Source organism: Coffea eugenioides, chromosome 2 (assembly GCF_003713205.1).
Source record: "Coffea eugenioides isolate CCC68of chromosome 2, Ceug_1.0, whole genome shotgun sequence".
NCBI lineage: Eukaryota > Viridiplantae > Streptophyta > Magnoliopsida > Gentianales > Rubiaceae > Coffea > Coffea eugenioides.
Window position 1 is genome coordinate 53,566,472 of NC_040036.1, and position 16,001 is coordinate 53,582,472.

Here is a 16,001-nt window from a genome sequence, read left to right on the forward strand (position 1 = left end):
TAATTCTAGCACCTTTTTACGTTAAAGTCGACATTTGTTAATGAAGACTCCCAGTTATTTAGTACAAGAATTATTGGAGTAAAACTCTTATTTTCCACACTTCTCTCTCTCTCTCTCTTCTTTTTTTTTTTAAAGAAGAAATCCCACTTAAAACAATATATAGAGTAGGAAGAGTATCACTAAATTGACTGTATCAATCACTTAGTTGTAGATTTAAGTAACAAGAGGAGAAATCTCATTAAACAAGCAAATATAAGCATAATTTTCCTTACTTTACCAAATATACTTTCTAAAATGCAAAAATTCTAACCGCATAATAACTAATTCCAAGTGTCATGGGAAATGAATCATTCAAAAGCACATTCCAAAATCCAACAAGTAGCGGAGTTAACTTCTTGAAAATCAAATTTTGTTGACATTGCTAAAACATTTTGGGCCATAGTGGAGTTTTGAAAAAAAATTTGATAGAGTTTCCTCTTATAACTGGACGAAACTCTCTGCCAATAAACCCAAATTCAAGAAAAATGTTGACATAGCAGTATTTCCAAAACATACTCCAACATTTCTGACAATCAACAAACATAATCACAGTCACAAAATTCAAAACTATTCACTAAACCTGATTCCCCTCCCCCACACTTCAAATTCACATTGTTCCCAATGTGAAGGATAGAAAAAAAATAAAAGAGAAAGAATACTCCCCTTTTTTCAAGTAACTATCGATCAAGACCAAGTGATGAAGTCCTCCCTAGCTTTAAAGGCCAACAGAAAAGAAAAGATAATGTTCAACGTGTGAGGATCCAAAAATTATTTTTATATTTGTATTTTAACCTAATTGCCTTGAATTTTTGGTTAATTTAATGGTTGAGTCATGATTTTTATTTCTATTGCCCTATTTAATTTGTTGCATGTTGAGTTCATAGTAGTTATACAAGTATGACCAACTACTGAGGTGTGTACAATAAATTTAGTGAACTAGAGGGAGTTTTGTGCAAAAAGATTTTTATGAATAGAGGTGTTAAGATATCATTGGATGAGAGATAGATATTAAGGTGAATTAGAGACAGAGATAAACTTACCTTGTAATCTTGCCAAGTGTCAACTAGCCAACCAACCTTGACCAAGACTACATTTCATTCTTATCCAACCAAGCTTTATATCATCCAAATCATCTTCTTTCTTTGCTTGCCTGGGCCAAAAACATGAGGAGAGAAAAGGGAGAGAAAAACACAATGTCAAGCCTTGATTTCTTGTCTGCTTAGTGAGAAAACAAGAGGGAAACCCTAATCTACTCCATCAAACCTTGAAGCAAACCTGGAGGGAAGCTCTTGGTGAAGTTTTTGGGGGAAGGAAACCTTTCATCTTTCTTGATTTGCTTGCTATCCTTGGGTTTGGAGGTAAAGAAGTAAATTTTGTTAGGAAACCTATCTTTCTTGATGTTTACATGATGATCTACTAGATGTACTTGAGGAACTACTAGGTTTTGTTAATGTATGATGATTTACTAGATTTTGAGTTTGCTTGATGTGAGGACTCAACATAAAATTTTTCCATTTTACACATTTTATACGTTCTAACTGCATTTCACTTTACTCATTTAATACTTAATTTGATTGTCTATTTATATATTTGTCTAAAGATTTGATCGTGATTAGTAGTCTTCATGATTTTTTTTTATCGATGCATGTGGGAGTTAGTGAGCGCGGTGATAGCAAATTTTAGTGAGGTGTGTGAGGAATATAGTGGAGAAAAAAGGGGTTTAGTGCAATAAGAGACAATTGAGATATTTGAAGTAAGAAACTAAGAGAATTGGACATGTGTCACAATAGGAACCAAGTTTTATCTCTTTAAGACTTCATTGACCAAGCTTTCTTGCCATTTTCCATTTTTTGTCATCCAAAATTAAACACTAAGAGAAAGAGAGAGAGAGAGGGCCGAAATTTGGGGAGGAAAAAGGGAAGAAAAACTTCATCCAATCTAGCTTCCATCTTGCTTAGTTTTGTGGAAAAAGGAAGGAGTGGTGAATCTTGTGGTACTTGAATTTGATGATACTTGAACTTGATGCTTGAGTTCTTAGGGTTTGGATGGTGTATGCACTTATGGTGATTTTCTTGTTAAGATTTTGGCTATAGATACCTATTTTTATGTTGGTGATAAAACCATATGAATGTGTTAGCTAAGTTTGCTTGAAATTGTGGGAATTTAGTTGAAGGGATGATTGGAAAAACAATTGAGAAACCATGTGCTTGTTGGCTGAAAACAGGGGCTGGATTTTTAGCTTTGGTTTCCAAAATTTCATGATGATTTTAAGTTTAATTTTGCTTAAAATACACTATGAGACTTTATACTACAAGTGTATGTTGAATTTGAGTTAAGGGAATGAGGTTTTGTTAGTGAAAGTTGCATTTTTTTTTACATTATTAGCAATCTGAAAATTTTCGCAGGAAACTCTACGCAGTTTTAGGGAATTTGCTATAATTTCGTATAGAAAAATTGGAATTGAGTTCTGTTTATTGTATTTGAAACTAGACTCAGAGAACTTACAACTTTTATATAGGGTTTGATTCAATTTCTATAAGGAACAACAATCTGCAAAGTTTCTTGAAAATCATGACTGTTCTATTTCTGCACTTGTGATAGTAGTGATTTATAACCTGAAATTTGACTAATCTATGAACTGAATTTCATGAAGGTTCTTCTAAAGCCTGTTAGTGTTTCGAGTCTATTTTCCAACGGTGTAAGTTTTGTGATTTTCTAACTTATAGAACTCAAGTTATACCTTTTCAAAGAATGTTACCAAAGTTGGAAATTTGTTCAAAGCTGGTTGAGAGAGAGAGCAATTGTGTTTGGTTTTTCTCTTGGTTTTTGTACGGTGAAATTATCTTGTTAATGCCCTAAATACTTGATTATACCATAATCCTAGCATAAGAGCGAAAAATGATAGGTTTTAGGAGGTAACAATCTCACTTTTTCTTGTTTCAAGCGTTGAATTTCTGGCCTAACAACTAAACTATTTTGGACAGTTTTAAGCTCAAATTCGTGGATGAAAAGGAAATATTTTCGCACCATCTTTTACTTGAATCATTGACCTAACATATAATTTTCCTCTTGAATTGAACTGGAAACTATATGATTTAGGGTGAGCTTACTTAGTTGACTTGGAAGTAATTTCTTTTAAATGTTGTGGTTTGGAATAATGTGGCATCTTTAAGATTGTACTTGACTATGGCTAGGTGAGAAGATAGTCATTAATATAATTCTTGAACTAGCTTTGAACCTCGAGATTCTTGTCCTGTTTTCTTCACAATTTTTTACTATCATTGACATGTTCCTGATTCATATGATACGTGACATATTGATCTATCATGCATGAAATTTTACCCTGAGATTTGAATAAGAAAACTTTGTACTTTTGACAACTATATAGGGGTAAACCTGCAAATTGCTTTATTAGCTAAGTGAAGTTTCGAAATTTATAGTTTGCATTTATATTGGCATGAATTAGCTAGGCTCTTGATGTGTTATCCGATCACAGGACTTGAGAATGACCAAGAGAAAGAACCAGGGGTTTGAAGTAAAAAGATTGTGATCAATGGGTGAGTGTTCCAACTGCATGTTCCATGCTACTTGTTGCTAAAATTGCTAGGCACTTGATTTGTCATTTTTTAGGTGAATGTGTACTTTATCTCACTTGACCTAACTCAATTAAACTTTTGATATCTTGTTCATGCATGTACAAGCAATTTGATTTACAAGTGACCTGTATCTTGACTTGAAATACTTGATCTTGCATGCAGACTTGCATGTACATGTGCATGATTGTAGATCAACAGTATATCTTCTTGCAGCGATTGAACTGGGCCCTTGGACCTTTATTCGAGATGTCGGGTAAGTGGGAACTTGGATTACTTATGCGTATGCATGAATGTAGGTCGGTAACGGCTGAATTGAGCCATCGTTGAACCTCTTGCTTGAGACCAGCCTTAGAGCGGTCGGGTAAGTTGGGCAACCTTGGGTAAAGGACGAAGTTCCTAGCCTATTTACTCGTGACTTGAATTCATGACTTGAACTCGTGACATGTTTAAATACGGAGTGTTAGGTGACAGCTAACGTCTCCAATCTTTACTTGCATGAGTGTTGGGTCACAGTCAACGATTCCACTCGTGAATACTTGAATATTTGGGGTTTTAAACCCAAATCATGAATACTTGAATACTTGGGGGCCCAGATCATGAATACTTGAATACATGTGGCTGTAAGCTCATCCAATGGTTAGTTGGTCGAATCAAGCAGGAAAAGGGCTTGGTCAAGGAGATTGACGAATCATGGGTACTTGCGTGGTGTTCGGGCCCGGTAGGGGAATGATCGGTGGACGGAGATGAACGTTTAGTGATGATCTATGGACATTATAATTCCATGGCTGATGGAGTGTCAACGGACCCTGGACAAGCTGCCGTGGTACTTGCTCCTGAGAGCAGACTATAGCCTTTGATAGGAATGTGATCTTTACTGCACATTATTGCATGATCGATTTGGTTACCTGCTTTGCTGTACATTATATCATGCTTGCTAATTTACTTGCATGTTTTCTTGGAACCCCACTGAATTTCTAACTCATTCCATAAATTTGTTTTTCTTACAGGAGTAAGAATGTAAGAGTGGGAATTGGAGAAGACATAGATTTTGTCTAAGTTTTGTTAGTTGCTCGCGTAGGCACTCCTATGACGATCCCACCTTCTCCTAGGGCGTACCCTAAGTTTTAGCGAATCACCTGCCCAACTCTCGCCAGAACTCACTTACTCTCAATTTCAAGAAAACAAGTTATAACTTCAAAAGTAAATGAAACAACAGTTCCCAAACTTAGAATATACATTTATACTCGTGTCTATTTCAAATGTTAATACATTCCCAAAGATAACAAAAGGTTCAAATACTAGCAGCACTTCCAACCCTAATTGAGCACTAGCGCGAGTACAATCACAAAAGTCAAAACTAGACGACACCAGTCTGTACCAGCCTCAAGCCTATGCTCGCACCCCCTGTAAGGAAAATAAACACTAATGGGGTGAGTCAAAACTCAGTGAGGTTCCAAAACATCATGCCAACCAAGTAGCAAGTTGGACGTTAAACAAAACTAGAAATTTCAAAGTAGCGAGCAAAAGTTCATAAAAGTGAGCAATAACATTTCAGATAGCAAATTGAGTACACGTACAACATTTTCAGGTAAAAAGATACAGTCACTCCTGCGAGCTAACTCATCCACAGCTTGCCAGGAAATAGTTAACACTCTGTTAACTTTCAAAGTAGTGTAACCAGTCCAGTAAAGCCCAATTTAACTCCAATCTCCATCCACCAACCAATCCCCTACCAGACCCGAACTCCAATATGAACAGTGGTGGTAATACTCGAGCATACCAATTAGTCGAGGAACTAACACTCCACTCGACAAAATAGTAGACCTAGGGTTAGTTATCTAATCGATCAAACCCATGCCGACTCGACTCGATTAACTAGCTAACAGGATTTTCGAATTTCAGGCAGTGTTCAAGTCATATACATGTATATCAAGTCAATTGTAACTAGTGCATAGTAATAAGTCACATTAGGTCAAGTGCGATAAAATACACCCTTACCCGATCAAACAAATCAAGTACGATCCAATCACATTAACAAAACATTTCATTCAAGTATCAAGTTTGGTCATGCACTTGAAAACACTCACCAATAGTTCACGGCTTGTCAAAACCAAGATAGGTTCGAACTGTTGTCCACTCGCAAGGTATGTGATCAATTAGAATGGCAAAATACCAGTAAATAAGGTTTTCAAGATGCACTATTTTTGCTTAGTAATGCTAAAAGATGTTGACCTTGGTCCCTAGCTTTTGGTGTTTACAAAACAATGGATGATACTAATATCTCTTCAAGAAATATTTTTAGGTATGAAGCAAATCTGATTCAAAGAACAAGAGCATTTGAAAGAGATAAAGGTAGTTGAAAACTGTCGGACGCTCACGAAGATAATATCGGACATCCGATAAACAATGCAGCACTTCGGACGCATGAAAAACTCCATCACCGAACGTCCGAAAGAATTAAGATGATTTCTCAAACTCACTGTCTGCTGTCGAACGCAAGCATCAGCTGTACCGGACGTCCGATACTCCTAATGGCTAGTTGACTCTTCCGTTGCCTTCTATCCGTTGGAAGTATTAATGAAACACTTTCTTGGTCTCATATAAATAGAGTATGGTCAGAAACTTCAAATAACTTTTGCACACTGAAGATACAAAAGATATAGAGTAGTTTTAGTGAGAAAACACTCTCCAAGGAAGATTTGTAGTTTTGGTGGTGTGAAATTTATTGTAAGCTTTTCATTTGTGAGTGAATACTTTAATAGTGTAATTCTGTGAGGGTTGTCCTGAGGGATAGTAAAATTTCCTAACTTGACCGAGTGGAGTTTGGAGTAAGGAGGAAATGAGCCTTCCTTTGTACACAAGATTGGTTGTATTTCATCAATTTGAAAAAGTTTGTTTGAATTGATCTTCAAGTTCAAGAGGAACTTGGTAGTCAATTGATTTGCAATTCCTTTCTTCTCATTTACTTATTGTTATGTTGTGATCTTTAAATTATTTATCTCTTCTACTTCTTTCAAGTGATATTGTTCATTCATTGATTGATTTATTGTGTGATCATTTAGAAAAGAGGGTAAATTTCATATTGAGCAAAAAGTGCCCATAACTTGATTAGTTTTCTAATAAACCTAATTCACCCCCCTCTTAGGTTGTCTTCGATCCTTATAATTGGTATCAGAAATTGGTCTCCTAGAGATTAAGTTCAAGCAGTTTAGGAGTAAAAATGACAACCAACAATGCTATATTTTTTGAAGCACAATCTGTGATTGGACCTTCAATGTTTAATGGATCATATTATGTGAGTTGGAAAGAAAGAATCACTACAAGAATTTTGGTCATCAGTGATAACTACTTTTCGTCACAAATAATCAAAAAGTCGTCACTGATGACCATTATTGACAACATTTTAGTTGTCGCAAGGTCGTCACTGAATCTCCGTCGGTAAAAGTATACAGTGACGACTTTAAAGTCGTCAGTAAATAGAACCTTTTTTATGACAATCTATGTCGTCAGTAAAAGATGAAAGTATACAGTGACGACCCTAGGATCGTCACTGAAGGAAACCTTTTATGACAACATATGTCATCAGTAAAAGTTATAAATATAGTGACAACACCTTCTCTTGTCAGTGATGCAAGTGATGCATGAAGCCACGATAGTGAGGGGATAGGGGAATTAGTGACGACTTTGTTGTCAATAAACCCCTGATCAACTGTGGCACCCTTAGAGTCGTCACTGAATGAAACTTTTTATGACAACATATGTCATCAGTAAAAGCTGTAAATCTAGTGACAACACCTTCTCTTGTCAGTGATGCAAGTGATGCATGAAGCCACGGTATTGAGGGGATAGGGGAATTAGTGACGACTTTGTTGTCAATAAACCCTTGATCAACTGTGGCAACATTCCCTTATCAATAGACAGTTTTGATTGAGTGACAATAACAATTGTCAATAAAGACATCCTGCCTAGAAAAATACTACTCATTTACAACACCTTACACATGACTTTCCTACTACAATAATATCTAAAAAATGAAAATATCAGCAATGTTTAATAAATAACAAATGTAGGCACCCGTTACAATAGAATATGCCAAAATAATATATTAAATATTCAAATGTCATAAATAAGTGCAACATCATAGTACAAATAGTTTCATAAGTTTGAGTAGAACAAATACTAATATAAGTTAAGGCTGCACTAAAAAACATATTCCAAGTCCCAAAACATTTCCTGCGCTTCTGAAACATTTTCTAAACTTAAGACAGCACTATAACCACAGTTTTTGAGCCGACATGTAAGCCGTACTGCTAATCTTCTTCGAAACCTCCAAAATGAGCAATATATCTGCAATAAAGTAGTAAAGTTATTAGTAAAATTATCAGGTGACAAAAGCAAAACAGTCTCTAATTGCTAAATAAACAACAAAAGTAACAAGCATTCATTAATCTGATACCACCGTAATGAATGCAGCAATTGCAGCAGAAATAGAGTGATAAGGGGGAGAGAAACTAGACTTGAGGAAGAAGAAAGAGAGATATTATTCAAAATGATTTTTCCATGTTGCCCAATCCAGATTTCTGCATTCTTATACAGCTCAAGAATAACAAAATAACTACTTGATTGTTGACTCAGCACAACAGTCTAACTAACAAGGAAGATTCCCTTTAACTACTTGAAGGAAATACATTTCGCATGTACTATACTGGTATTCTTCAAGTGAAATACTATACTAGAAATACATTAATTCTTCAAGTTGAAACTGACAATCTACTGCAGAGAGACCAAACAGTACTATACTGGTATTAAAGGCTAGACAGACACAAATTAATGGAAGGGGAGAAGATGGAGAAGGGGAGAGTATGTGTAACAGGTGAGCAAGGAGGACTAGGTAGGTAGGTGGCAGTTCTTCTCATGACTGGTAAGACATAACAAAACTGTTTACCCCAATGAAGAAAAAGCAATCTTTAGAACTGAAGTCTGTAGAGCTGAATCGGATTCCACCCTGCATGCCATCTGGAGGATTGTAAATGGATTGATGGTCTGTGGAAAAAAAAATTAGTGCACAGGAGTGTGTGTAGGAGGAAAGAGTTGGTGGATTGGATTGATGATCCGAATATGATTGCTGAAGACATCGGTGGGGTAGAAAAATCTTGTTTCTGCAAATTTTGCCTGGATGTCAAGAAATGATATGTTTTTGCTGCAATGGATGGAAACAGGGAAAAACTGGGAACTGTGATAATTGCAGGCCTTATCTACTACACAAGATGCCTTGGTTGACTACCAAAGAACAAGGACTGTTAACGGTTGTAAAGAGGAGGTTTGTCACAAATGAAGACCAATTTTGGCATCAGCAATGTTTCTTTAATCTGTCAAAATACTGTCAAAGATGAATAAATCTTCTGTTTTGTTCGTCCATCACTACTATACTACCACTCTGCTATACAAGAGGAATATTCCTTTTAGAATAGTCACGTAATCAAATCAGTAATCTTACAATACAAGTCAGCGATTGATAAAATGTTCACGTAATCAAATGCAGTATTCTCCCATCCCAACACAAGTCGGAGATTGATTAAATTGTTCACTTAACACTTGGGACTGTATATCTTGTTCCGTCAAAAGTTTTTAGCTAACTCATTGGCCATGAAAATTTTTTAGCTAACTCATTGGCCAAATGACAATAATAATCTTTTCTATTCTTTAGCCCTTCTGTGCTCCTCAAATTAATATCATGAAACAGAAACACTATTGAAGCTTTTTTTTTGTGTAATGTTATTGTTTCATGATAACAAAGCTATGATAAAGCCACAAATGTACTCCCAGGATCAAAACACCATCTGATTAGAACCTTGTGTTGACAGAAGTAATTCTTAAATGTCCCTCCTCAGTCTTGATATTACAAGTTAATATTGTCACCTACCAATAACTAATTTGCAATAACTTATGTTAACTTTAAACCATAGCAGCCATTATATCTATTTAGACAAGTATATATAGTTGAAAATTGCTTACCAATCAGTTCGTTCAGATGTGCCTTCATCGTCTTACTTGTTGGCTTGCAGCTGTGCTTTCAAAGATTTAAGGAGATCTTGCATTTCACTTTGTTGGTTCTGCATTTCACTTTGCTGGTTCACAAGCTTCTCCATAAGTTGTTGTTGAGATTGGACTGTTATTTCCAACTCAGCTGAGCGCTTCTCCGCTTGTTCTGCTCTTTTCTTGAAATCATCTATCTCTGCAAGCTTTTGGGCAATTATTCCAGCTTTGGAGGGACCACGACCATGTACGTATCCGGTTACACGTCCAGTTACTTCAATGGAAATGTCTTCTTCAGTCCTATTTGCACCACTGGATTCAGATTCCAACTTTTTCTCCTTCATCATGCTCTGTCACAAAGGTAAATTCTGAAGTTAGACTTTCATAAGAGTTGTACAACAATATTAGAGTACCAATTCCATTTTTCTTACTAAGTTCATAGCAGATGTTTCGTCAACCATTGCATTCTTCTTCTTGCTGTAATGGGTGATGTCATAAAGTTCTATTGGTCCAACTTCCCTCCCTTCTTATGTTTCCTGTTACAATAAGAAGTTAAATAACCTGCCTAAACAATCCAAAAGACATGTCTTCAAGATAATCAAATACCCGGTCAGCTTTATGACGAAGAAAGGATTTTGTTCCAGCTGTATGAGCAGTTTTTTGCTTTGATCTATTGATCTTGTTCCTCTCACTTATCTTCTGCACTTATCAAGTTCAGCTGTGATCAAAATTTAACACACAAAAAACATGAGAAAGAACAATAGTAAATGATCAAAAGTCGGCCTCTATACCATAAAATTTAGACTACAGAAATAGTCACAAAGGTAAATCCAATCAGATTCTTCAACATATTGTGGACGATTTGCAAGTGCTTCCTCTTTTGTACTAAATTTCTTGAAAATCTTGTGAAAATTGTATCGTCGACTTCTGTACTGTGTATTTAACTGCTTAAGAAGTGCTGGCTTAACATGTTCTCCTTCATCATAAGCAAAACTATTCTGAAATATGAGTGAAAAATTTATTGTAAATGTCAGAAAAAGTGCATAAATGACCTGTTGCAGAACTAGTTGTTACCAAGTCAAGAAGAAAAACAAGCCTTCAAAACAATTTCACTTACATTAACAAGTTTTAGCATTCCTTCTAAGTAGGAACATTGTGCAAGTACCTAGAAATGAATGTTAGACATTCATCATCCAAGTAACGCTCAACAATGCATCCTTCCGGTCGAGCTCTGTTGTGCACATAACCTTTGTATTGACCCATTTTTCTGTGTCACAAAAATGCAGCCATAAGATGTCACAGCAGTACGACCCTATGAAGCAAAGGAAGATTCAGTCTTAAAATAGCCTTTACACTACCTCTCAAATGGGAACATCCACCGGTATTGTGCTGGGCCAGCAAGTTTTGCTTCAGCAGGTAAATGGACCATTAAATGGACCATTACATCGAAGGAATTTGGAGGGAAAATTTTTTCAAGTTTGCAGAGTATTACAACAATGTTTTTCTCCTGTGCATCTAACTCATCTACATAAAGAGTCCTGGAACAAATTTTCCTAAAAAATTGCTTAGTTCTACCAAAGTTTGGGAAACATCCTTTGGCAGCATGCCTCTAATTGCTAATGGAAGTAGACGTTGCAAGAATACATGATAATCATGACTCTTCATCCCTGAAATTTGGCACTCTTTTGGCTTAACACAATGAGATATGTTTGAGGCAAATCCATCGGGGAACTTGAGTGAGCTCAAAAACTGGCATAGTTTTTGTTTTTCGCTGCGTGAAAGAGTGTAGCATGCAGCGGGCATCACCTTTGAATCCCCTTGAGTTTGAAGATGCAATTCTTCCCTCAATCTCATTTCCTTCAAATCCTCTCTAGCTTGCCAAGTGTCCCTATTTTTGTGTCCCGTACCCATCACTGTAGCCAACAAAATTTCACACACATTCTTCACGATATGCATAATGTCCAAGTTGTGTCTAATTTTGTTAGTACTCCAATATGGCAGCTCAAAAAAAATGCTTTTCTTCAACCAATTTGACTGATTTTGCATGCGTTTTCTTTTCTTCTCTTTAAGCAATTCAGGTGCCTTACCAAACACCATTTGATCAAACTCTTGAAGTTGTTCAAAGATTTCTTCACCGGATAAAGTTCTAACAGGCTGTCTAAGATCACTCTTGCCATCAAATGACTTTCTTTCTCTGCGCCATTTATGGTCCGCTGGCAAAAATCGCCGGTGCCCCATATAGCAACATTTTAATCCATTTCTCAGATATACACTGGTTGTATCATCTAAACAAATAGGACAGGCCTTATAACCTTTCGTACTCCACCCTGACAAATAGGCATATGCTGGAAAATCACTTATAGTCCACAATAGAGCAGCCCGTAACATAAATTTTTCTCCCACGGCTGCATCATAAGTCTCAAAGCCAGTGTCAAAAAACTCTTTCAACTCATCAATTAGAGGCCTAAAAAATATATCCATATCATTTCCTATGCACTTAGGACCTGGAATAATCATTGATAACAGGAAAAAAGGGTCCTTTAAGCATTTCCAAGGTGGTAGATTGTAAGGAACAAGGATTACAGGCCATATACTATATGCATTATTCATGTTTCCATAGGGATTGAAACCATCAGTTGAAAGCCCCAACCTAACATTACGAGGATCTTCGGCAAAAGATGGGTGACTGTTATCAAACTCCTTCCAAGCTATTGAGTCAGCAGGGTGTGTCATTGTGTTTTCCTTGGGAACGCGTCTCTCTTTATGCCACCTCATATCTTGAGCTATCTCCTTGTTTATGAATAGTCTTTGCAACCTTGATTTTAAGGGGAAATAGCGAAGCACTTTTCTAGGAATTTTAGAACCCGGGGATTTATAACGAGGTGCTTTACATTTTTCATTTGGGCAGTGATCGAGGCTTTCATTTTCTTTCCAATAAAGTGCACAATCATTTTCACATGCATGTATTTTTTCACACTTGAGTCCTAGCTCACGAATTAAATTTTTTGCATCATAGTATGAGCTAGGAATTGATGCCATGGGGAAGACTTGAATGAGGAATTTCAGCAGCATATCGATGGATTTGCAAGTCCACCGATTCATAGTTTTCAAATGAAGGATATGGACAACAAAGGAAAGTTTTGAGTACTTATCACATGTACTTACTTCGAGCCAGAAAAAGTCCCCAGAAACCAGTTCCAAAAAGGTCTATACTCAACCTAAAACATCCATTTACAGGACTTCTACTAAGTTTCATACAGCCTTCCATTCAATAAACCCTAAAACTACTCAAGACGAAACAAAGTTACCAACCACCTCAAGTTAAATTTTCCTATAAAAACTTGCACTGTATAACTTCAGTGTATTAACTGTGAACACCACTTGACCAGATAAACCCCACGCACCACACCCTCCCCCCCCCCAAAAAAAGAAGGAAAAAAAAATCTAATTAACTCAGGGCCAGAAAAATTCCCCAGTGTATGCTTCCAAAAAGATCCACTGGAAGAATACCATATAATAGGTCTTTCAATAAAATTCCAATGGATACCATTCAACAAATCCTTTTGCTACTATACACATTTCCATGTTACCCCTAAAACAGAGGGATACGTTACAAAACTTGTGCCAAAACCAAGATCCAGTCTATTTATAGGGATCAGAATGTACAAAGCCGCTCAGTCTACACTTTCATGTAGGAATACTATGATTCAGGGACAGATGTCAAATCAAGATTGTGCCTAACATAACGTAGCGTACATTCCAAACAGAGACTTCCAAAACAAGTAGTCAACTCGTCAAGATTTCAATGACCTGTTCTCCAGCCAAATTAATTAAAACCATCCATCAATCCTTTGTTTTCTTCATTTCTGCAGAAAGTGAAGCAGTCAAATTCCAACTAAATCTTCCCTTATTTTGGGAAGGCAAATGTTTGTTTTATGAGATTCAGACAGTCAAGGTGGACTAGAGGAGCAAGTCTCTGTCCAGCTACTCTAACCGCGGGCAGGGGGGGAGTGACAGCAACTTTGCTTTAAATAAGGACCAAAGATGTAGTCTTTGGCTTACCAGATTGGAGAAAGTTAAAACCTTTGGATCAAACAACAAACACAGCATCACATCAAACGCTATCTCAGCGACCGAAAGGCAAAAAAAGATTAAAAAAAAAAAGAGTACCGGAAACAGTTGCAACAACCAAAAGGTTTCATCTTGTTGCAGGGGTTCAAACAAAACCATTAATCACTATAATGTGAGCAAAACAATATGACCACTTTGCAAAAAAAAAATTACGGCAAAACATTTGGGGGAAAATTAGGGAGGAAAAAGAGAATCGGCATACCTTTTTTGGTAGAGAGTTGCTGCTAAATGTGGTCTTCTATTTGATAATTTCCGAGCCAAGATCAATTAGGAGATGGCGAGGAGACGGGCGAGGAGATGTTTCGGCGAGGAGATGGCGAGGAGCAGTGTGCTACGGTTGGTTCTAAGTGTTAGCTGTTGGCTTTAGGATACTGATAGTGTGTGTTTTGTTCGGTGATACTGGTAGTGTTGGCTTTAGGATACTGCAGGTAGTGTTGGCTATTTCGTTCTAAGTGTTCTAAGTGTTTCCGCGCCTCTCCTCAAAATATTGACTTTGAATGAAATTTCAATTCCTTAGATTTCCCCCTGGTTCAGTACCAAAATTTCAATCAACGTTTTTTAGTTTCCAACATTTTAGTTGAATTAATATTTTACAAATATAATATTACTTGCTACTTTTAAATATTTTTGTGAAAATATTCATAATGGATGAGAAAATTATGTTGAAATATTACAAGCGGTAAATGCACCTTGGATCTGCTTCAAATAGTTAATTTTTTATGACATCAAACAGTTGATCCGATATTAATATTACAAGTGAATTTTTAGCTTCAAATTTTAATTAAATTTACTAATGTATTTCTAATCACTACTTCTTAACATATTTATCAAAAAATTATAATGGATGAAAAATTTTTGCTAAATTCAAAGAACTAGTAAATATATTCTTTCTCAAGTTGTAATAGTTTAGATAGTTGTTCTAACTAGAAACTTTCATTAATTTTTTTCAGTTAAAACCTATTGAGTAACTATGACTAGTTTAATAAATCATCAAATTTTTAAAAAAATTAAATTAATATTTAAGTAACTATGACTACTTTAATAAATCATCAAATTTAAAAAAAATTTAAATTAATATTGAGGCTCACAATTAAATAAAGTCATAGTTAATAAATCATCAAATTTTAAAAAACTCATGCTTTTTTTTATTTTTAATTTGGTTTGAAGCATAGATTTTATTGCTATAGTATTATTCTTTATTTTTTAGTACAAAAACACAAATTTTCATCAATATAGGTGGCAAAATTTGTTAATTACATATAAGTGAAAATATACTTTTATAATTTGCAAATATTTTAGCCCTGCAATTTTTTATAATTGCAGCACTAAAGTACATCATTAATTGAAAATAACAAAAGTCAAATTCTATGGTTATAACAGACTTTCATTAAAAATAATCAAATGCTATTAATAAGACATTATTGTTAAGTCAAAATCAAAGAAAATTTAGTGATGACATAATGTTATCACTAATTTATTCAAGATTATAATGACAAGAAAAGTCGTCACTAATTAAATTGCTAGTTTTTAATATTGTCAATTGCTAGTTTTTAATACTTTTGTGAAAATATTGATAATGGTTGAGAAAATTTTGTTACATTACTGCAAGTGATAAATGTACTTTTGTTCTTTTTCAAACATTTATTTTAATGTTTAATTTTGTTTAAAACTATTGTACTAGTATAGATTTGCAAGACAAAACTTAAGTTCTCAATAGTTAAAAATTTCATTACAGAGAAAACACAAAGTAGTAGTTGCAAAATGTGTATAAATTACAGATATTTTAATGTGTATAAATTACAGTTTATTTTAATGTTTAATTTTGTTTGAAACTATTTTACTAGTATAGATTTGCAAGACATAGATTTATGGGTAATTTCTTTTTTTTTTTTTGCTTTCACATATTTAATTTATGTTAAATACAAAACCTACCAGTTTCCCTTTCATAAAAATATTAGTGCAACACTTTTTGAATTTTACTTACAAACATTTATGTATTTAACATAAATTAAATGATTCAGAGTGAAATGCCCATAAAGAGCAGAATATTTGTTCATGTAATGGAGGAAATCCACAAAGAGTTGGTACTTTATGGGCCATTTTTTTTAAATAAAAATTTAATTTATGTTGAAAAGATAACCTGCCAATTTTCGTTTTGTAAGAAATCAGTGTAACACTTTTTAAATTTTACTTACAAAC